Source organism: Pimephales promelas, chromosome 2 (assembly GCF_988280905.1).
Source record: "Pimephales promelas chromosome 2, fPimPro1.hap1.1, whole genome shotgun sequence".
Classification (NCBI taxonomy): domain Eukaryota; kingdom Metazoa; phylum Chordata; class Actinopteri; order Cypriniformes; family Leuciscidae; genus Pimephales; species Pimephales promelas.
In genome coordinates this window covers 41,699,382-41,724,589 of record NC_142770.1, presented here as the reverse complement: position 1 = coordinate 41,724,589, position 25,208 = coordinate 41,699,382, and the positions used below count along the sequence as shown (strand labels likewise).

At 38.9% G+C, this 25,208-nt stretch overlaps 2 protein-coding genes and 2 pseudogenes across 2 annotated transcripts in view; all 4 read left to right on the top strand.

Annotated features, from left to right (window-relative positions):
- LOC120472138 (uncharacterized) overlaps positions 1-7,763 on the top strand; it is a 95,185-nt gene extending 87,422 nt beyond the window's left edge. The window contains exons 9-11 of the mRNA XM_089122648.1: positions 1,788-1,854; positions 3,674-3,771; positions 6,525-7,763. The gene's annotated coding sequence lies outside the window, so the exon portion shown is untranslated. The remainder of the gene's footprint in view (positions 1-1,787; positions 1,855-3,673; positions 3,772-6,524) is intronic.
- The window catches only part of LOC148997427 (NACHT, LRR and PYD domains-containing protein 3-like), a 280,163-nt gene that overhangs the window by 120,312 nt on the left and 134,643 nt on the right, over positions 1-25,208 (top strand). The gene's annotated exons all lie outside the window — the stretch shown is intronic.
- LOC148997429 (uncharacterized) lies at positions 15,163-16,064 on the top strand (annotated as a pseudogene).
- On the top strand, positions 16,141-20,576 carry LOC148997428 (uncharacterized; annotated as a pseudogene).

Genomic DNA, 25,208 nt, shown 5'->3' with positions numbered 1-25,208 from the left:
GAAATCTGAGGAGCAGAGCATGCGCGCACTAATATAATATGACGACGTGAGCGTCAAGGCGGTGCGAATGGTGATTCTATATGGGCTTAAGTTCAGACAATCGTTCTGACGCGTAATTTTACACGTGAAATGCAGCCAAACCTTGCAGCGTTTTGTCTTCGGCATCTTCAATAATATCCTCGCTATCGGCAGACGTTCCGGGAGTCTCCCGCATATTGATAACGGCTCCTGGATAATCGCAAATTAGTTCAAATCTCCCGGAATCTAGAGCGAGCGAGCAAAAGCGCGTGCGAGACAGATCAGACAGTGCTTCAATAAACCGTATAGTACGCGCACGTTGGAGAGGGAGAGGGAGACAGCGAGAGACTGCGTGTGTGCGCCTCATGCCATAGACTTTGGTTACTACCCAACCCTTTTCTTTAGAAATAAATAATGGACAAATGGAGTCTTTGGACATCTTCGATGTAAAGTTATTCGCTGTCACCAAAATGATTGGGAGTCAATGGAAGCCAACGTTTCTGATAAGTTCCGCGATTTTGACGGATTAGAAATAGGCTTGAATGAGGTCTATGCCAGACTTACTTGCAGAGTAAATCTAAATTTGCCGGAAGTTGTCTGGGTTTGCCAAGTCCACTCCGCACACACAATAAGGGAATGATTTTACTCAAACCATATTGTTGATAAATGATACAAGAACAAAAAAAAGTACTAGTTATGAATAATAACGCATCAGTGTTTTTTAAACATGTAGAACTTTTTAATATTAAACATTTGAATATTACAGTAAACATCTTTAATATTTCTGTTTCAAATAGCGTTGTGTTTGAGCTGTGCTAAAGCTTAAGAGCTGAAGGAACACCCATAAACTGAAGCTTTATTAGATGGTTTTAGCTCAACGGAACACAGCCTATATATGATTGATTAGATATACAAAATCATGCAGACATTAACTTGAGAAAAGTTACATAGTGAAACTCCTGTTGTGGATGAAACAGCAGCTAAACCCAAAGAATTCACAAAGTTTTTAATGCAGTAGTTTGCTCATTATAATGTTATGTATATGACAGTCCCAATCATAGTTATTATTGTTCTGCTTTGCTGTTTGAGCGCATGTGCTAAAGGAGATGATCACCGCTAGGCCTACAGTGAAGCGCTTTACTGCAGCGATCATTTACTCAGCCAAATGATTTCTATATGAGATAAAATATATATATATATATATATATATACATATACATATAACAAAATAAAAGAGATCACAGATTTGTGATTCAAACTGTTCACAACCATCATGGGGAACAGCGCACATCTGAAGCTGAAGGACATAATCCATTATTCATCAGTGTTAATCAACCTAATTTTCCTATCGAATTGACAACGATAACATTAAAAATTTATTTTCCAATACTGATATGGAGCCCTATATATCATACATCTCTGAGTGGTTATGACCATATATCTATAGGGTTTTAACTATATACATGATCACAACTTGCGTATGTCACCCTGTTTTAAAACTGAAGTCCCTATTCATCTCATTAATTTGATCACTATTAATACTAAGTGGTTTGAAATGTACCATCATGCCTGAATTTGTTTTGGCATGATCAGCCTTCTTTTGCTCAAGTATATCATTGATAATGTGAAATTGTTTTAATCTTATGTTTTATGACCGTGATCAGTCAGTGTTGATGGAGTCAAGTATCTGTGCTGCTTCATTTGGAGAATCTCTGAGTCCTTTGTCTTTAGTAGAATGTTAATTTTTTCTTTCTTTACCTTGCTTTCAGATGAGCCCTGAGAAGGACCATATCAGATCATCATTGGAGGGTCAAGAGTCAAGACTGTGTTGACATGGTAATAAAAAGAGCATTGCATCATTTTAGAAATTGCTAGTCTAGTAAGATCTTTATCACATCATATTTTTTTTTTTACACCTGAGGCCTGTACCATGATGCTGATCATCAACTTTCTCTGTCAACTCAGGCTTTGATCCTGAGTTTAGGTGTGACATCAGTAGCCAACAGCCAATCACATGCTGAGAAAGAGAAACTCATTCAAAACTGAAATTCATTTCTCGCAAGAGAAGCAGCACAATTCACTTATTAAATAGAAATATTAAAATATTAAGAATTTAAACAAATTTACACAACAAGAAGAAAATATCTGTCTATGAAAGAGGACAACTAAAAGAAAAAGACTTGTCACTGTATATCAGTGCAAGTAAAAGTTGTGAAGTTTTATAGCTTCATATTTTTATAGCTATAGCATTTTATAGCTTTATCTATTGATTCTAAAGTATATTTATGTTACCTTTTATATATTTATTTATTCATTTAAAATCTGCATTGTAGTTGATGAACTAAAATTGTACATGTGTGATAGATTAAGGGAATAATAATTTCTAAATCATACAAATTTATTATTCTAAATAAACATTACTAAAAATTACTAAAAGACTTTCATGGTGCCTTAAACCCAGGGTTGGCGCAAAGTAAACTGAAACATAGCTGGCTAGCCACCTAAACCAGCTTCATGGTAAAGGCCCCGGGTCATTTCATTGTCAAAACAATTCCATTTACACCTGGCCACATAAATGTGTTCACAAAACGGATATAAATCCGAATCTTCAAATCCCACGCTATATCAGATTTAAAGGTGTTCACGTCATTGAAAGCAACCACTATGAGCCACATTTTATGTATCGTCAGCTAATTTTAAGATCAATAGAGAGAGAGTAACATCTGCACTGGTAAAATCATCAAGATGACTCTGTTGATCATCTGTGACTTTAGTTTTCAATTGGTATTTTGCGCATCAGAATGCTGAAGAGATACTCAGCTACTCATCTGTAGTGATGCGTGTTGCAGAAGCACTGTCATATCTCACTATAACATGTCATTATAGCCTCTTAACTGTTTATTATTTGGCATTTTTTCGGAGTCAAATTTATACAGTGTTACCATTTATTACCTTTACTCTAGTGACCCACCACAGTTTGATCCAAATGAACCAAAAATATTTGTCTGTGTTTATTTTATATTATATCATATTTCTTTTAAATATTATTTATTTTTGGCAAAGCATCTCTCAAACAAACTAAAATCAAAAGTACAACATGGTTATTAGCGCCCTTATCAAATGGCAAAAGTCGATAATTAAGTAAGTGCTGAAGAGCACACTTTACTCGCTCGATCAGCTCATGATCTGCCTTTTTTCACGCCCCGTTTCTCAGGGAATGAATGCAGTGAACTCCATCTCTGAGTTTAACATGCATTTGGCACGCAACCAGCACCAGTTACATTATTTTCACATTCGCATTATATCCACATTTTTTGTGGTAATAAGATTTTGTAATAAGATGCGTTTATAAACCTGTTTTCACTGAAACTGCAGGTTTCTGCCAGTATAACAGCTTAAGTGACGAAATTAAGAAAGTATTATAACCTCCTATTGTAAAATAATATACGCATTATAAAATATTAATTTTTCATTGACAGTTTTAGAATATTACGGTCTTAGCGATAATTCGAATAATAGGCATCTTAGTGAAGTATTATAGTTTTTATTAATATTATTATTATTAAACGGCGTAATTTTTCATGTTTCGTAAATGACATCTGAATACAGGTTAAACTGAAGATGTTCTTGTTTTAAATGTCTCTTTTTCTCTTAGATGAGATCAGTGTGACGGATTCTGCTGCCAGTGATCCTGATGGAAGCGGTTCTGGAGGAGATGTTCCTGCTGGAGCTGCAGCGTCTCTAGTTATGTTGGTATGTGTCAACTAATGCTGGGTACACACCAAAATAATTTTTACATCTTATAAGATTTTCAAAATGTGATAAGATTTTCCAAAAATCCTAGATTTAACCATTTTGCTCCTATAGTTTTGCTCCACACACGAACAGGTTTTTAACCAGAGTCTCGACTGTGAGCACAAAATCTTGCAAGAGTTCAGAATACAGAATACAGAATAGTTTTTGGAAAGGTTTTACATAACACGTTGTATAAACATTCGTGCTGTTGCCACAAATCTAGCTGATCCTCCATCTCTGCTGTCCACAACAATTTCACTTTGTGCTGCGCCATGACTGCGTTTGTTATGGGTGTCGAAATGAATCGTTTCTACGATGCATCGTGATGCAGACGAGGACGATTTGGTATCGGTTCAGTAATAGACCATAACCGGTTATAATGCACTGACGCTTTTTTCTGACGTCATTTATCACGTATGTGCTTTGTTGCGGTAGCATACACTGGCAGAGGGAGGCGAGTCCCCCCGAGTGCGAGTCAATAAAACTACTTTAAAAGCCAACTACTTTAAAAGCCTACATCTGGCCACATTTGGCTTTTATGAACAACCCGGTAAGACCTGGAGAAGACACGCGCTGTGTGCGCTCATGTCACGCACACAGATTATGCAGGATGTAATACCACTAACTTGATAAACCGTGTTAGCCGTGTGCACCCGAGCTGTTCTTGCTTGCAGATTCACTGCTTTAGAGTAAGATGAGCTCCAATGTCACCCGAATCCACAGCCAAACACACATCATCCACACGCCCTAATAATGCTCTCTAACTTAAATATCCGCACCCAATGGTCAAATTAAAATTATACTGTGTTGCGTATATAACTGGCTTAATTGTTTTGAGCCAGTTGTATACACTGAAAACAATTATAAACGCAACACTTTTTGCCCCCATTTTTCATGAGCTGAACTCAAAGATCTGAGACTTTTTCTATGTACACAAAAGGCCATTTCTCTCAAATATTGTTCAAAAATATGTGTTAGTGAGCACTTCTTCTTTGCCGAGATAATCCATCCACCTCACAGGTGTGTTTTAGGCTGGCCACAATAAAAGGCCGCTCTATAATGTGCAGTTTTATCACACAGCACAATGCCTCAGATGTCGAAGTTTTGAGGGAGCGTGCGATTGGCATGCCGACTGCAGGAATGTCCACCAGAGCTGTTGCCCATGAATTGAATGTTAATTTCTCTACCATTAGCCGTTTCCAAAGGTGTTTCAGAGAATTTTCCAGCACATCCAACCGGCCTCACAACCGCACACCACGTGTAACCACATCAGCCCAGGACCTCCACATCCAGCCTCTTCTCCTACAAGACTGAGACCAGCCAACCGGACTGCTGCTGCAACAACCGGTTTGCATAGCTGTCAGAAAGTGTCTCAGGGAAGCTCATCCGCATGCTCGTCCTCCTCATCGGGGTCTCGGCTGGACTGCAGTTCATCCTTGTAACCGACTTGAGTGGGCTAATTCTCACATTCGATGCCGTCTGGCACTTTAGAGAGCTGTTCTCTCCACGGATGAGTCCCGGTTTTCACTGTACAGGACAGATGGCAGACACCGTGTATGCCGTCGTGTGGATGAGCGGTTTGCTGATGTCAACGTTGTGGATCGAGTGGCCCATGGTGGCGGGAGGGTTATGGAATGGGCAGGCGTATGTTATGGACAATGAACACGGGTGCATTTTATTGATGGCATTTTGAATGCACAGAGAGACCGTGACGAGATCCTGAGGCCCATTGTTGTGTCATGTTGCAGCATGTTAACGCACGGCCCCATGTTCCTGGAAGCTGAAAACATCCCAGTTCTTGCATGGCCAGCATACTCACCGGATATGTGACCCATTGAGCATGTTTGGGATGCTCTGGATCGGCGTTTAAGACGGTGTGTTCCAGGTTCTGCCAATATCCAGCAAATGGACCAACACTGGACCAACATTACACACTCCACAATCAACAACCTGATCAACTCTATGCGAAAGAGATGTGTTGCACTGCGTGAGGCAAATGGTGGTCACACCAGAGACTGACTGAGGGTTTTTTGACCCCCCAATACAGTAGAACTGCACATTTTAATGTGGCCAGCCTGAGGCACACCTGTGCAATAATCACAGTCTAATAGTCTAATCAGCATCTTGATACGCCACACCTGTGAGGTGGATGGATTATCTCGGCAAAGGAGAAGTGCTCACTAACACTGATTTAGACGATATGTGAACAATATTTGAGAGAAATGGCCTTTTGTGTACATAGAAAAAGTCTTAAATCTTTGAGTTCAGCTCATGAAAAATGGGGGCAAAAACAAATGTGTTGCGTTTACAATTGTTCAGTGTGTGTGTGTGTGTATATATATATAATGCTATAGTGTTTCAGTAGGTAATATCAGATTACATTTCTTAACATTTCTTTTGTCATTAATTGTAATAATCAGTCAATAATCAGTTATCAATAATCAGATATTTGCACTATAGTGTGCACCTTTTCTAGAAGAACATTAATGGAGTCAGTGTTGCACCAACATTGTAATTCTGGCCGATACCAATACGTTGATGATGTTCATGTTGGTCTAAAACTTTAAAAGCATCTGTTTAACACAACATTTCATCTGAATGTCATTTGAAATGTATTTTTTAGATATCAGATGTAAAACCAGTTTTAAGCTCTAGATACAGGTTTGAGTTACATCTGAGTTTCTGATCAGTATATAACTGATTTCTTCCAGGTGTTCAGAAGATGCCCATCGAGAAAACCACTGACGTGCCTCAAGGTACCCGAGGTTTAAATTAGAATATGACCATCTAGTAAGCTTTATCTATGAGAGCTCATGTACTTACAAAGCATGTTGTATTCTGTACAGAGAATGAGAGTGAGGAAGAAATTGAAAACCTTGTGGAAAGGACAAAAAGTGTGCTGGTCAAATGCTGAAGTTACAGCTGCAATTAAACATGTTAAGGCACATATAACCAAAGGAAAACTGGCCACACTGACTGAATGGCAGAAGTGTAAGACCACTGAAGACCCTTTCCGTGGAGTTTCAATCTCTACCTCACTCTCATTCTCAGCGCAGGAGAATACATGCTTTAGTAAGCTCTAAACACACAGGAGCTCATGTACTTACAATGATAGTTATATTGACACTAGACGCTTCTAGAGCTGATGTACAACCCAAGCAAACTTTGTTAAATAATTTTCCTGTAAATCTGCTTTGAAACTTGACTTGACAATTCTGTTTATATTTTCTGGAAATAACAGAGGTAAACCGTCCGTTGTAATTTGTTTTGTTTTGCAAATGTATATATCGCGATATGCATATCGCGACGGCTTGCAATAGCTGGGGTCATGAACAAAAGAAAATCACTCACTGCTGTTTGCTGAATAACTGTATATATGTAAATAATACAGTGAAAACTAAGCAGTGTTTTATTTTTACATTTGATTATTCAGTTTCTGTTGTTAAATAATCCTAATGTAGGATAATCTGAACCCTGTGCTTTAGCATAAGAAGTATTATTTTAATATCAGTGTACAGTAAAACACTGATGTTCACTTTCAGAAGCTGATGTTTTCTTGTCACAAAAAGAATGTGAAACATTTATGTAAGGTTAAATAATAGATAATTTAAGTTTGTTTTACACACTTTAAACATTACTCTATCGAATATCGCAGTATTTAATGAGTTAACGCATATCGCTTTTTTCTTCAGTACTGTGCAGCACTAAGCAGCATCTATTGTATGTTGAGTGAGTTAATTTTATACATTTCAAAGCCTGTTTAATGACATCTTTAAAATGTGTCTGCTTCAAAGGGCTGTTTTGTCAATCATTGACCATGTTTTTAAGTTTGTGGATGTGACTTTACACTTAAAATGGCATGACATGATGGAATTACATGGTAAAACTGAAAAAAAACTCAATGTTTATGATGATATTATTGAAGTCATAATTAAAGCACTTGTAAAACACTTCTGTCCCTGTAATGTTGCAAGTTTTTTTGTGTATTGTATTGGAGATCCAGTACTCTTAAATCACCTTAGTCTTGGTAATACACCATCTCGTCAGGTTTGTGTGTGTGTGTGGGCATGTACCAGTAAAACACACTCGTCCTTATAATGTTGGATTGTGCAGTTGTGTATTGTGTTTAAGATCCAGTACTCTTAAATCACCTTAGTCTTGGTAATACACCCTCTCGTCAGGTTTGTGTGTGTGTGTGGGCATGTACCAGTAAAACACATAGGTCCCTGTAATCCACCGAAATGACATATTTTGTGTATTGTAAAATGAGTGTCCTCATAATCAGGTCGGGCCCCATAAATCACAATTATGTCATAGGCGGGAACATTTTAGGAGGGGGCGGGAATGTCCTTGTATACCACCATTTTTATATTTTCTGTTCTGTTGTGTGTATAGAACATTTGAAGTCAGATTTGTGATCTGCAGATCAAAACAAAATTTTTGATAGTTGTATCATCACTGTAGGGCATTGGGAAAGGTGTGTCCCTATATACCACCACCACACCGGTGCGACCTTCTATACCACAAAAACAAGTATGTGTGTGTGTGTGTGTGTGTGTGTGTGTGTGTGTGTGTGTGTGTGTGTGTGTTGCTGATGTACAGTATATTGTCTTTGTTCAGTGGATGAAGTCTCTTCTCCTCTTAGGGTGACCAACTGTTCTGTTTTCATATAATAATATAACAATTTTCTATCCATACAGAGGAGGCATAACCTACTTTAAAGGAACACTCCGACTTTTTGGGACTTTAGCCTATTCACCTTACCCCCCAGAGTTAGATAAGTCCATACATACCTTTTTCATCTCCGTGCGTGCTATAAGTCTGTTTGACGCACCCACCGCTAGCCTAGCTTAGCACAAAGACTGGATGTGAATGGTTGCAGCTTTCATACTAATCCAAATGAGTGACAAAATAACGCAAACGTTTTCCTATTTACATGTTGTGGTTTGTATAGTCACAGACTGTGCAAATATCAAGGCCATATGAGACACAGACATCTTTTGACCGTATAAATACTATATTTTCTGAAGGGGAAGCACTGCTACTTGGGCAGAGTGATAACAATCACCTGAGACGCACCGTGACGAGGAGCAGAGAGTTCGCTCAGTGTTGCAGTAAAGTGTCAGCAATTACTAACATTAGATAGAAAAGCATAGTTTATCATGGGTGTTTGCTTTATTGTATGAGCTGTGACAATAAACAGGGGAGACCAGGTACCATGTTTCATTGATTTCCAACCAAAAACGCACCCAGATTTATAAATATCACATGAATAAATAATTATTATTACAGGAATCAATATATTTTAAATGCAATTTATTAGCTGAACCAAATGTATTCAACAGTAGCCTATATAATATACAGTATTGCATTACTATAGGATAGAATAAGGGGAAAGTAATAGCACAAATTGTTTTTGCACAATGAACTCACAGCCTAGCGTACCCTTTTGCACGCTCAAGTTCGTTATTTCCATGGTTATTTCAAATTTAGGCTACCAGGCGCGCAGGGTGCAAGTTCAACGCGGTGAACGCGCTCGTTTTTTTTCCCAAGCGCGTCCGCACCGCATCAAGATAAAAACATATTCATACCCTAATCATATAATAGTGTCACTAACGTTACATTAGCTCTGGCTAATGGCACTGTTACAGTAGGTCATCTAAAAACACTTACCTCAGCCGCAGGTGATCCACTTGTCCTGTCTGTGCTATCGATGGGATGGCCGTATCCTTCAGCACATTATGGTCCGTGTGGCAAATTCCATTTTTTCAAAATAGTCGTCCTCATTGAAATGTACCGAGCAAACATAATGTCCCTTGATAATCTTATGGTGTGTTTGGATAAATATCCAGAGTAAGTTAGCCATTTCTTCATCCAGTCAGCGTTTTTAGTTGGAATTCTGTGAAACATGGTTACCTCCCCTGTTTACAGTCGCAGCTATTTACAATAGAGCGAAAACCCATGACTCTAAACTATGCTTTTACTATTTATAAATTGCTGACTCTATTACCCAAACACCGAACGAACTCTCCGCTCCTCACCACAGCGTGTCTCCGGTAATGCGGTTATTACGCCGTCAAAGTAGCAGTGCTTCGCCTTCAGAGAATAGTTCCCAGGTTTTATACGGTTAAAAGATGTCTGTGTCTCATTTGACTTTGTTATTTGTACATTATGTGACTATACAAATCACAACATGTAAATAGGAAAACGTTTGCGTTATTTTGCCACTCATTTGGATTAGTATGAAAGCTGCAACCAGTCACATCGAGTCTTTGTGCTAAGCTAGGCTAGCGGTGGGTGCGTCAAACAGACTTATAGCACGCACGGAGATGAAAAAGGTATGTATGGACTTATCTAACTCTGGGGGGTAAGGTGAATAGGCTAAAGTCCCAAAAAGTCGGAGTGTTCCTTTAAATGTATTGAAATTAATAAGGTGTCTTTGAGTAAACTTCGAGTATTTGAGTTGGCCCATGTGTTTGCTGGACCGAGTGTCCTGGTTTTTGGTAATCAAAATATGGTCACCCTACTTCTCCTCTACAGACCGATTAAACATTTTCCCCAGTTAACAGCATTTGTGTGTGTTTCACTCGCTCCTCAGATAGCAGACGGATGTGGGCCACTTCAGGCGATGATGCGGCACTGCAGGCCTTCTTATGGCCCGACAAAATGTGTGTGAGCCTGAAGTGGCCCACATGTAAAATGGCAAATATGGCCCAAATATTTTAAATCACATGTGGGCCTTTTTAGGCAAAGATGTGGTAATCATGGCAATGTGTAATCTGAATGTGGGCCTAAAGTGGCCCATATGATAAATAATGAATATGGTCCAAATATCACAAACCAAATGTGGGCCACCTATGGCAAAAATGTGGCACAATTGACAATGACTAATCTGGGTGTAAACCAAATATGACCCACATATATTGCAGCAAATGTGACCCAGTTATCTTAAAACAAATCAGGGCCAGTTTTATCAAATATGAGGGACAGTAATCACTGTGAATCTGAATGTGAACCCATGGGCGTCAGTGTGGTCTGAAATGTGCTGGGGACAGAAACACATTCATTTATTTTTCTCTTTCACGCAGGTCATGTTTTGAAAGACGATGCAAATGACGCAATGATTTATTGACAATGACGATGATTACTAATGCAAATAAATAAAAATATGTACAAAAATATGATGATGTCCGACTCGTTTTATGAAGAAGAAATTTTTAAAAAGTATATACATATATGACCCACTATTCTGCTTCAAATAGCTGTCCATGTTTACAATATGATGTGATGTGGTTTAATGTACCTAAACAATGATTACTAATTTTCTCTCTTATGCTCCTCATAACCACTGAAAACAGTAAATAAATCAAACCCAAAGTCCAATTATTATCGTTATCTGACATTAAGTGTTTCTGCTTCACATTTTCAGCAGGGCAGCGGAGCGGCTGTCGACTCCTCACGGTTCTCATGGGCTTTATATATAAGTCCTAACATGAAAAAGCTTCACGTGGTTTACCTAAACAATGATCATCAAACGATTAAAGTTGTTGAAGTGTTATGAACAGAGAAGTGTGTAGCCAGCACAGCAGCAGAACGGATAAATTGAGCTCGAGGTTTTTTAGAAAATAAAACAGCGCTGGTACAGAATGACTCATGAGGAAATCTGGTGGGGACGCCTATGAGTGAACCTAAAGTGGCCCACACATGACAGCAAATATGGCCCGATTACATTGCTGTGGCGAGCAGGACGAGGTCGAGGGCCGTGAGAGAACGGCGTGAGGACGGTGGTGTGATTGATAATGAGCGACACACAGTATCTCTCGTATCTCTCACGGAGGAGCGGAAGCATAAAATGAGATTGAGAGAGGAACAGGCCTGAACTTCTGTTTCTGTCGTCCGCGAGGGGCTGCTGGCTTACACTTTCGTTTTTGTAGATGTTTTATTTTCTTATTAAAAGTGTTGAATGTTCGCTGGTTCCCGCCTCCTCTTTCCTATAACAATGAACTCTGTTACAATTACAAAATATTTTCAAAAATTCACAAGTTACAATGTGCCTGTCACAGTCTTCGTCTGCACCGTCCTGTCTTGTCATCAGCACTACACTTCCCAGGATCCTCTTGTCTCCACTCCTGAACTCACTCCCTCATCAGCCACCTGTTCCTCGTCTTGTTCATCAGTATCACCTGTCTTCACATCGTTATGTTTGATTCCTCCCTGTATTTAGTTCCTTCTGTTTCATTCAGTTATTGTCGGTCAATGTTGAATGTTACCCTGCGTGGTCCTGTAACCTGTCTTCCGTCCTGAATTTAGATTAAATATTGTTGTAATTGGAATCCTGACTCCTTGTCCTCTTCTGCCTGCACCCGCACCGTGACAGATTGACCGACCCAAAAGCAACATGGACGCCGTGATGTTCCGAGGGATCCTCTACCCGGTCCTGCGACCCCGGTTACGTCTCGTCCCTCGAAAGCCTGCGCTCACCATCAGCCAGGCAAAGCTCGAGCTCCCCGCTCCGCTGGTTCCGTCCAGCCCCGCCGAGCTCGAGCTCTCTCCTCCGCTGGTCCCGCCCAGCCTCGCCCAGCCCGAGACCGTCCACTTCCCATCTGCCCTTCATCTGGGGACTCTTCCCAAATATGTTTGGGGGGGGGGCCCAGTGGTCCAGCCAGCGCCCGAGACCGTCCAGCCAGCGCCCGAGACCGTCCAGCCAGAGCCCGAGACCGTCCAGCCAGAGCCCGAGATCGTCCAGCCAGAGCCCGAGACCATGGTCCCTCCCAGCCTCCCTCTCCCACCTCCTCCTAACCATCACTTTTGGACTGTTCATCCACCACTGCTGGTCATCCCCTCTGCTCACTCAAGCCCCTTCAGTAAGGCCGAGTTCAGGTCTACACTTCTGTCCTCAGAGCCCACACCTTCATCTCACCCTGTCAGCCCTCCGCCTTCACCTAGACCCACCACTCCCTCATCGCCTCCGCAGTCCGTCTGCCCGGAAGCTCCGCTGGGCTCGAGCGCCACGCCAGGTCGGCCCTCGTTGCTCGGCGCCCAGTACCAGCCACGGACTTCCGGGATTCGGGCTGCACCCTCACCCTGCACCCCTTCGGCATCCCTGGACTCCTCCCTTCCTCTGGTCTCCCCGTCGGCCTCCCTCGCCTCATCGTCACTCCGGTCACCCGTCCCCGCGTCGCCTCTTCGGTCCCGTGGCTCTACGGCGTGGCTTCAGCGTGCCAGGACTTCGTTGGCGCCATGGTTCTTCGGCCTTTCAGTTCCGCCGTGGCCGCCTAAAGGGTCCTCACCGCCGTGGCCGCCTGAAGGGTCCTCGCCGCCGTGGCCGCCTGAAGGGTCCTCGCCGCCGTGGCCGCCTGAAGGGTCCTCGCCGCCGTGGCCGCCTGAAGGGTCCTCCCCGCCGTGGCCACCTAAAAGGTCCTCACCGCCATGGCCGCCCGAAGGGACCTCACCGCCATGGCCGCCCTGGCCTCGCCCTCATCCCGCTCCGCCCTGGCCACGCCCTCATCCCGCTCCGCCCTGGCCACGCCCTCATCCTGCTCCGCCCTGGCCACGCCCTCATCCTGCTCCGCCCTGGCCACGCCCTCAGCCTGCTCCGCCCTGGCTACGCCCTCAGCCTGCTCCGCCCTGGCCACCCCCCGCTCAGCCCCCAGTTCATTCCCCCTCCTTCCTCTGTTCTGCGGCGTGAGGTCACGCCTCCCGGGAGGGGGGAGTTCTGTCACAGTCTTCGTCTGCACCGTCCTGTCTTGTCATCAGCACTACACTTCCCAGGATCCTCTTGTCTCCACTCCTGAACTCACTCCCTCATCAACCACCTGTTCCTCGTCTTGTTCATCAGTATCACCTGTCTTCACATCGTTATGTTTGATTCCTCCCTGTATTTAGTTCCCTCTGTTTCATTCAGTTATTGTCGGTCAATGTTGAATGTTACCCTGCGTGGTCCTGTAACCTGTCTTCCGTCCTGAATTTAGATTAAATATTGTTGTAATTGGAATCCTGACTCCTTGTCCTCTTCTGCCTGCACCCGCACCGTGACAGTGCCAATCTAGACAAACTATTATTTAACTTTATATGGAGGAAGAAGCCTCATAAAATCAGGAAAAACATTTTGACTAATAAAATATCCAGAGCTAAACCCCATGGGATCATCACCCTACTTAGAGATGGACAGATTTGATCAAATTAATGTATTTTTCTCCAGCAGTGTTTCAATAAATAGTCTATCTTTTCTAGACAGAAAAATCAACAACAAAGTAATAAAAAGCTTTTATGTGTGAAATCTCTCCCTGCCTCCAGGTACAAATGGTCCCTTGTATGGAAATATTAATGGGAATAGAGCATGGAGTAACCCACATACATTTATAATTACAAACAAAGTAAAAGAAATATCATTTAAAGTTCTTCAGCACTATTACCCCTGTAACAAGATTATTTGGAAATGTATCCCGACTGTAGACGAGAAATGCAGCTTTTATTCTACAGATGTTCACATGCTCTTCTCTGGGGAATGATATACAATGTTTTATTAATGGACACTTTGGTAAAACGTACATTTATATTGTTTTCATAAATCGAAATTTATGAAGAACAAATGTCTTTTCAATGTTTTTAAACTTGGCTTAAATTATATAGACTGTATTTCTGGATTAAATGGTAAATTATCATCAGAATGTATGCAATATTTCTCTAATTTAACTTTATAATTAATTTAACTGATATTTACCTTCTGATACTCTGGCTGTGTACTTTTATGTTGTTTATCATTTTTATACAGATTATTTGTTACTTATATGATATGTGTTTCAATTCTCTATTGGCTGATGTATATGACATCATGACTTTTGCGTAAACATATACACCACTTTCGAGTCAGGTGGCGTGTTATCTCTACGCATTTTGAGCTATCCGCGTGTATGCGTATATGTCTACGCCATTAACGTCCGCGTCATTCCGCGTGTCTGTACACGCCGTCAAATCTCCAGTCATAAATGCCATTAACCCCAGTGACAGTTAGGTTTAGGGAGGGGGTTGAGGTAAGTCATATATTTATATAACGTTAAGTCAACGGCGTTCATAAACACGCTGAAAGGCGATTATGCGTCTTGATAGCACGCCAAAAATGGAAATATGAATTGGCGTGTCATACACACGCTACTTCATGAGATCAGTCTGATTTCTTTATATTTCTTTATTTTTATTCTCTATGAAATTGTGAACTAACTAAATGATTTATGCATTACAAGGTCAATTGTGAATTCTGATATGCAATAAAATAAATAATTCACATATTCAGGCCCAGGGAGAAATAAAACTTAAGCAAGAAAATTGGGATCAAATTCAGCTAAAACGTTGAATGTTAAAGCATGTGTCTTCCCTAATAGAAAATTTTTTTTGGGAAAGACACAAAAATGAATCTGCAAAAAAAACCTCCAGAAGAATTGAAATTGGATGTCTTCACTTCTGCCATAATGGAGACCAACAAGTGAGGAGCGGTAATGGTGGCGACACTAGACATGTGACGGATGAAAAGAAGAAGAAAACTGTTTTTACAAATCATGGAAATGGGAAAGAACCTTTTTCCCAAATGGTCACCAAAATGTCCAAAAACAGACTTCACTTTTCCTGTTTGTGATTTTAAAAGAAACCAAATTCCCTTAAATAGCACTGTTGGATATCTTTATGAACAAACCGAACTGAAGATGTTGAGATTTGACATTTGCACTAAACAGGAGGTGTCACAGACGGAGAATCTTTATCTGATGGAGAAAAGAGGAATATAATGAACACTCAACACTTGATTAGACAGTGATACTGAGAGACCGGCTGCTGAACTGTTATTGCATGGATGTGACAGTGATTCACAGGATTCAATCACACATTTATTGATGACGGACTTTTATCTAAAAGAGACACCAAGAGGAAGGTTAGTAAAATCACACATGTTTAAATACAGAGACTGAATTGTTGTAAATGTGGTTAATTTAGCCGATTGTCTGATAATATCACTGATTTATCTGAATCGCTGAGTTCATCATGTAATGTTATTGCCTGTTCTTCAGAGAAATAGAGGAATGGAGGATGTTCCTCAGAGCGGTTTGACTTTAGAGACCATGAGAGTCGAGACACCAGCACTTCACACCGCTCCCGTTCATCAGCAAATGTTCCCAGAAGAACACACACAGTCTCACACACTCACACACACCTCGAGTGACGAGGAGAAGTGTGCAAAAGAGTCCACAGCATTCACATGAGCTCTGTGATGAACAACGAGGCAGGAATTCAATCAGATTCCTCCACTACACATCAACACATTAGAAACCATTGGAGATGAAGATGAGGAAGACACAGGTGAGTGAATGATGAAGGTGATGAACTTGGACAAACAGATGAAAACCAAGCAATCGTGATGACATCTGAACGAGAACATCACACTGGTAAATGTGCTCCTAATACACCAAATGTCTCAATATAGATGTGGAAAAAGGAAATATTCAGACTAAAAGCATTAAACGGGAGTTATAAAATAACCTTAAAACTATAATGTATATCCTCATTATAATAGAAAATAAGGTCGCAATACATACGATGTCCCGCTTTGTGCTTCTCACTCTTCACTAGACAACTGTTACATGATCTACAGTGACACTTTATGTGTTTGTAACAGTGTGTGTCACTTGTATGTTTTGCGTGTGTGTGTGTGTGTGTGTGTGTATCCTCCAGAACGCAGAGCTGAATGAAGCTGAAACTGAGGCGTCGCCACTCTTCAGTAATCCTGCGCCGCTGGTAAGAGACTCAACATGTTCATGTCATGTGAAGCCCTTTACATAATAGATCATCAGTCCTCATATACCTGCACTGACACTGCAAAATACACACAACTGCAGATTTATATAAGATTTTACTTTTGTTTGTTTAGATTTATTGTGTGTATTACACAATAATATACAAAGACTCTATAGATCATACACACAATAAACAAGAACAAACGGTAACACTTTTTAAAAAGGTTCATTAGTTACAGCCCAAGCATTTGACCATGCTTCAATATCTGACGCTTTAGGCGCCCTTTAGCGTCAGTTAGATGACGCCGTAGGATCGCGTCATGTAAGTGATGCTAAAGGGCGCCTAAAACGTCAAATATTGAAGCATGGTCAAAGGTGACGCCTTGGGGTGAGAATGTGTTGCTAGTTAACATTAATTAGTTAGCATGAACTAAGAATTAACAATAATTAGCTAATATTCATTTCAAAATGTACTAATACGCTATTAAACTTAAAGGTTGTATTAGTTAACATTAGTTAATGCACTGTGAAAAACATGAACAAACAATGAACAGCTGGATTTATATGAACTAACATTAACACAGATTCATCAATACTGTAAATGTATTGTTCATTGTTAGTTCATGTTAGTAAATACATTAACTAATGTTAACTAGTGAATCTTGTAAAGTATTACTGAATAAACCATATAGTCATTTTTTACTGGAACAGTTTTAATGTAAATTCAGTTTTTCATTCTGTGCAATTATGAAGAATGGAGACTGGACTGTGTCAGGGAAATATATCTTCAGTCATTACTCAATTATCAACTCCAGTGTCCCGTTGTTCACAGAAAGTACATGAGAATCGGTAACACTTTATTTTACGACCCGCAAACAACTAAGTACACAGAAATTACGGTGTGCGTTTCTGTAATTATAGTGTACTTCCGTGTAAGTATAAGGGAACAATATGTTAAGTTTGGGGTAATAAAGGGGTAACAAGCAGATATACAACCTGCAAATAACTTCGTAAGTACACTGAAATTACGATGTGCGTTTCTGTAATTATAGTGTAGCCTACTTCCGTGTAGGTATAAGGGAACAATATGTAAGTTTTGTAACTTATGTAACTCACTGGATTATTACAATTCATGAAGAAAGGAAAGTTTGGAAATGTTCACTGATATTTCCTACTGACACACTACAGAAAAATATATCAATAATGACTTAAAGCACTTTTCTGTGTGTGGAAATACTAACATGCTGTTGCACAGTACATATATAGTAAAGGAAAACATTTGGAAAACTTGAAACCAAAGTAAAATGCTCCAAAACGAACTAAAATAAATGATCAAAAGGTTATTTTACAGTTTTTCTCAATCGCTTCGGCTCAAATTGGACTTTTTTTCCTCACAACAAAAGGTTCATATTTTTAAACAATTATTTTCATGTTCATATCAGATTTGAATTTTGTATTGATTTAATCAAATCGCGTGTGTTTTAGCATGTGTGTAAAAGAGATAATAAATAAATGCTCATGGCTTGTTGATCAAAACTGATGAGTTGATTCTCAATGAAACTGTCAAACTCTTCACAACTTCTGAACAATTTGATCTGAAAATAAATGTTGCATCTTGATTTATTGTGAGTCATTATTGTATTAGATTATAGGAGGCTGGTGATCTACACAGATCTTAGTGAGGATAGGTCAAACTAAAGGCGATGTATGAACGGTACATGTATGGTTGGCACGTCTGAATCTGAAGAGCTTTTGATTTCTCACTGTCACTGATTTAGCAAGTTGTACGGAAGTGTCTAAATAAAACACACTTTTCTGTACGAGTGAGCAGTCGGCAACCGACTCAAGAGGTGTTAGCCAACCCTGGACACACTGACTAAAGCCAAAACTGACAAGTGTGTGTCCGTGAGATCCACAATCAGGCTGATGGGATCTCCATGTGGCATTGGGTCCAGAATCAAATAATAACTGAAAGTATTGGACACTCAGAATAATCAAAGATATAACTTAAGTCATAATCAATATTTAGGATTATTTTCTAATAAGGAACACAATCTAAATTCAGTTTAAGCGTAGAGCTAAAGTATTGAAACTAAATTCTAATAAATTGTAATAAATGAAGTGAACTTCACTGGAGTTGGAACCGTCGTGGCCTTTACAAAACTGACATGGCAATAACAAATAGATAGAAGTATATGTATATATTGTATATAATAAAATATTTATTTTCAGTTATTCATTTTTTATTACAAATAAAAAAAAACATATGAACATTTTGACCAGTGTGGCTCACATAATGATAAAAACACTTTTTACATGTTTTAGTTTTTTAATGAATGTAAGGTTTGTATTAGAGACACCAGACACTGTTATTATGCAAATGAGCGGCTGGGAGTTTCTGTTATAACGGTGTCGTGTTGGCGCCCCCTAAGTTAATAACTAATGATCAATCAATACTAACTTTAACTGGACAATAACTTTATTCTAGCGCTGCTGTAAATCCAACACAATCTGTGTTCCTGTAATCTCCTATTGTCTCTGTAAAGCTGAACTCAGGTGATGATGCACATCGGTGTGTTTGAGGTGATTCCCCTCTTCCATGTAGAGCGCTTTAAACACAGAAAAGCACTCGATAAATGTGACCAATTATCAGTTTTGATGAACAAGACAACTTATTGTTTTGAGGGGAAAAAGTCTAATTTGAGAATTGAGTCAAAGCGATGTTTCGGGTGAGTAACAACATTTGCAGACATGCAATAAACTGTAGAGATCTGACGGTCCAGCAAACAGTTATGACAATTATAATTATACAGTTTAGAGAGTGTTAAGTCTGTTTTGTGCCAAAGCCATTGAGAAGAAGTGTCATTATAATTTTGATACAGAGTTTATTTTAAAAGTTGATTACTTTGTAATTTGTTGTAATTATATATAAATGTCTCACTTTACATTGACACAAAAGAAAATCTTGTTCAGATTAACTGAAATAATTTTTTGAAAATGTAATAATTAATAATTGAATAATACAATAGTTCTGAATGGTTTTTCCCTTTTTCTAAATGGGAAATCCCTTCAGCTCCAGAAGATTTGCGTCACATTCAAGAAACCATCTTTCTCCAACAATTTGATCTGGAAACTCAGCAGATCCACATCATGTGCTTTAATACACAGGGTAAAGGTTGTGGAAGATCTTTTGGCTGTGTTATAATTCAATCTACTCTGAAGATGAAGTGTGTAAATGAGATGCTGGAGATGATGCTGGAGTGTCCAGAGAAGTTCACACTGCATTCTGGGATCAGTTCCTTGAACAGTGTGAAGGGGAAGATGAGTGTGTCCTAGACTGAGACTTCTCTGACGCTGAATGGGAGTCAGTTGAAGGATCTGGTAAAAGGATGACTTGACCTCGGTGTTCTGCCAGTGACGCTTTCCAGTGCTTTCATTTTAGCATTGACTCAGTCAGTGATGATGTCATGATGTCATCTTTCCACAACTCCCTCTCTTCGACTGAACGATCTGCGGTTGCAAAGGCTGGTCAAGACACACTGGAGGAATGAAGTGATGAAGAGGATTTGCTCGACCTCTTCACAAGAATGGGCTCTCATTGCATCCCTCCAACAAACACCATGAAAGTTGCCACACAAACAAGCAATTCTTCAAGAGCCCAAATATATAATAGATGCTTCTCCAAAACCATGCCATTCGCACTGCTGAATGTCCCAGACCAGGAAAGTATCCTGTCTCTCTATGACACAAAGAAGCACAAAAGTATCACAGCGACTTCAAACATCACAGGTAATCTCTCTCAGATCTCAGATCAGATCGTATTCAATCATCTTCAACGTTATGTCAGAAATGCTGAGCAGTTTCTACACTTCTGTTCTGGATCTTCTGTCATATGTTGTTGATCTGATCAAGGTAATCTTCAATGCAGACTCTGGCCTCAGCAGAAGACCAGTTGCTCATACTTGTGGAGCAGTAGTTTAAAATTTGATATTTTTAGGTCAAACCGTTCTTGTCTATCAGTCATATAATGCCTAAAGTCTATGGTCACCACCTCAAAGATCATGCACAGAGTCCAAATTAAACAACTGCAGAAACAAACACACCTACATCTTGGATGCCCTTGAGGTAATCTAAAACATACCAACAATTAATTTCACAGTGAACTATCCCTTTAACATTCAAAGTGTTATCACAATCAAGTAATCCTAAATACATTAAATGTTCAATCATGTTACAAAATGAGCATCTTTCTATTTATAAGTGCAAGTTAACGTTTGTGCACAAACAGTGGCACAATGTTTATCACAGCCTCAAGTTCACAAATGCACCGTCACAGTAAAAACTTTCTAAGATTTTAGAGACTGTACCGTAGCAGAGCAATGAGCCGAACTCTCCATGAACACCTTCTCAAAGTGTCTTTCAGTTCTTTTGGGTATTCAAAGTCCAAGGCAAAAAGAAGGCCCAACAGGTTTGCAAGTGCAGACTGCAAGTCTGGAGCATCTCTCAAAACAGTCACTTCCTCCAACACAACATCATCTTCAGATGCCACAAGGATCCTCACCTTCTCTGGTCTGTCTGTCCTCTGGAGTCTTCTCCTAATAATAAAGAATAAATCAATATCACTTGAAAACAACAAAAAAATATACATTAGCAGCGTCACTGAACGCTGATCCACAACAGAACCGCAAGACGATACAATGCTCAATAAAGTCGTAATTTTTGTTATTTTTGGACCAAAATGTATTTTCGATGCTTCAACACATTGTAACTAACCCACTGATGTCACATGGACTACTTTGATGATGTTTTATTTCTTTTCTGGACAAGGAAGGACAGTATACCGCGTACACACATTTTCAATAGAGGGACAGAAAGCTCTCAGACTAAATTTTAAATATCTTAAACTGTGTTCTGAGATGAACGGAGGTCTGACGGGCTTGGGACGACATGAGGGAGAGTCATTAATGACACCATTTTCATTTTTGGGTGAACAAACCCTTTAAGGAACCATAAAGTACCATAATCCTTTACAATGTGCCCATAAGTTTGCATCCCACTTCCAGAAACTGCAAGATGTGTATCATTTTATATAGAAAATGCATTTTAATACACACAAATAACAATTGTTAGTTTTTCAATATAGTACTGCCCTCAATAAGTTATTTCACCTACAGTAAAAGTATAAAAACTAGTCATAGACCCTAATCACGTTGAATCAAAAACCAATGAATCATTAAAACAATCTGTTTGCTGTTAACACAAAAAATCATGTGGCAATGGTCATGTGGCAATATGTTGTATATCTTTTTAAGTAATGAAACTCACCAGACTTGTTTTAAAAAGTGCTGAGAAATCTTCACAGAGAAACATGGGAGACCTTCCAGGACAATTTGCTTTCGTGAGTCACAATATTTGTGGTCTAACAAAAAATGGGTACAAATCAACTATTTTTTTTTTAAATGCACTGTTATTATTTTAACTTTTTATGAGTTTGTATGTATGTTTGAAGTCATAGAGCCTCTAATGAGCCACTGAATCAAATTCGATGGGTTAAATAGGAAATCAGTATTGTATGCAGTATAAGTTCAGGTCCAAAATCAGTCTAATCAGCCAGTGTATACTTGACATTCATATTCCTTCAGAAATATCTTCAGTAAATGTTCTTTATATAAAAGCAAATGGCTAAATCTGTTAAATCAGTTTTTTAAACTATCTATCTATTGGTAACTTTGACACATGATAACAAGTTACCTGGTGATCAATCTTGTTGAGGTGATCTTTCATTTCTGTTTTGTACTTCTCCTGTCATCTCCTCTTTTCCTGTTAAAAAAAAGAGTTACATATTGCACCTTTAATTACATGCACAGAAATCCATAAACTTGATCCAGCTTGCAAATTTATTTTGCAATCCACAAACAAAAGCATTCAACTTTTGAGAAACCTCATTTAATATGTATACAGGAAAACATGGTTAAAACCGCAATTGGATTTCATAATAAATGGATATAATGTAATAAGAAATGACAGAGAATATGGCAGAGGAGGAGGCATAGCAACGTTTATACAGAATGGGATGAAATATAAGGAAGTAAAAATAAATGCAGATTATGAATCAATTATAAATAAAATATGGACTGAAAGAGGTTGTAAAGATGTAATTAATTATTATAATCTGCGTAAAAAATTGAGTCAGAACATCTTAGAGGATGTAGTTGGACCAATACAAGACAGTCTTATATGGTGTGGTGATTTTAATTCACAAAATTCATTATGGGGGGTAATAGTACTGATGCAAATGGCAAAATAATTGAATAATTTATTGATGTTAAGAATTTGGTGTGTATTAATAATGGAGAAGGGACATAATATAATAGCAAAAACAACACAGAAATGGGTCTTGACCTGACATTTGTATCTAGTTCAATAGCAGGGGTTAGTGATCAAACATACTACAGTAGGGAGTGACCATTACCCGGTAGTGACTAAACTTGGTATAAAGATATGCTATGAAAAAGAAAAGAGAATTCCTAGATGGAAACTGGAGAAAGCAAATTGGGAAGGTTTTCAAGAAATTTGGAAAAGAGATGTTTGACACTTCAAGTTGAGAATCAGATGGATGTAAATATATTTAATAATAAACTAGTTAATGAAATCATTCAGTCGGCTGAGGAAGTGAAACCTAAAAGTACAGCAGTGAGATACCAAGAGTGTGGTGGAATAATGACTGTAAAGAAGCTATAAAAGCAAGAAATAAGGCATTTAGGCAACTCAAGAAACGAAACATGTCACATTTTCATAGAAATTTTTATTTGGATTTTTTATGAAAACACAAGGATGATTGTGTTTATGATATTGTTTTTGTTTCAAATAATTTGTCATACATGGAATGAGTTATCTTTTTTATTAACTGCTGTTAGGCCAGTTGTTCATCAATACACTATCCCTGTTTGAAATTAAAATACGAATAAACTTCAAACTTGAATTTGAGATTCATTTTGTCCTACACATTGAGGTCATGACTCACTTTTGCATTTCCATAATGCATTTATGATTCTACTACAGGTTCTATATCTGAAACGTTATTTTTACCATAACCCGCCTTTCCCTTGTCATTTCCACAACCACAAATATTTTTTGGTAAAACATAAAAAAAATAAAAAAAAATAAGGTAATGATGGTGGTGGTGTTGATTATTTATCAGTTAAGGGTACAGTATATGTATATGAGTTGAAAAATATCAGATTTGAAAATATAATAAAATTCAGAAATATGAATGTGTTACGAATCTGGAGACGAGATGAGATCCAAGTGCAGCTTTATTTAGAGTCATCAAACAGGCAGGGGTCAGGAAACAGCAAAACAGGGATATCAGAGAGTGAGCGCAGAGAGTCGTCAGGAAACATGCAGGAGATCAGGGCAGGCAGCAAACAGGCAGAAGTCAGGAAACAAACCAGGATCAAAACCAGAAATTACAAGCCGTGGCAATGCAATACTTAGCACTGGGTGAGTGTAAGAGTGTGGCTTAAATAGAGAGTCTGATGAGGTGCAGGTGTGTGTGTAATCAGTCACCGGGATGAGGCATATGGGAAATGGAGTTCTGGTGGGAGTGATCAGTTCTGATGTGGAGTGCCCTCTGGTGATTCTCTGGGGCACTCCAACTGGTGATCGTCACAGAATGAAAGGTTTCAGTGGCTTAGTGTTCAGCGTTTTTTTGTTGTTAACTTTGTTAACCGTTGCATTTCAGAGAAATAAATGAATTTACAATTTGGAAACATGCAAGTGTGATGTGTAACCCAATATATTTATAACTACAAATATTTCAACATATTTGGTTGAAAACACATGTTTTTGTTCGGTTGTGGAAATGACAATTTATTTTGCGATGTCTGAAAAAAACATCAAAAAACATATTATTTCATAAAAATCAGCACAGCCAACTTCAGGGCAGGTAACTAGGCATACTGGGGAAACAAATTATGCCATTTTAATTAAAAATGTTTCATTTTCTGAAAATGTCCAGGTCTAAATACCATAGTTGGAGAATCACCCTGTAGGAATGAGAGATGTTATCTTATTCAATCAATAAATAAAGTAAAACATCATGACTTTACTTTATCAGGTCTATTAAGGGAAACAGATAGTAAGGTGTATATGTTGAAATTATTATATGTGAAAGAAAGTAATTTTATATAATGGAATATAGCATTTTTTTGTTCTGTTTTTTTTTTTTGTGTTAATTTGTTATGGTTTATTTTCAGTTTGTTTATTTGTTTTGCTTGGTTTTTATGTTTTATTTATATTTTGTATTAAAGTATAGCTTGATCCCATGCTTGATCCATATTCCATTCCAGTTGGTGGCGGTAATGAACCAATAAGATAGTGTAGTAAACCTTAATTATTCTTTAAAGAGGTTTAACAATTTATGGAGGACAGAGGGCACGTCACCACACAGGATTTTAGAGAAAATATATATTTTTATTGACAATCTGATTTAGAAAAATAGTACCATCACATCAATACACATTGAAAGAGGCTCTAGCCCACATTAACTCAGCACGCGCGCACTAGGACAATCGCGATCCCCAAGTGAACACTTCAAACGTCACTACACTC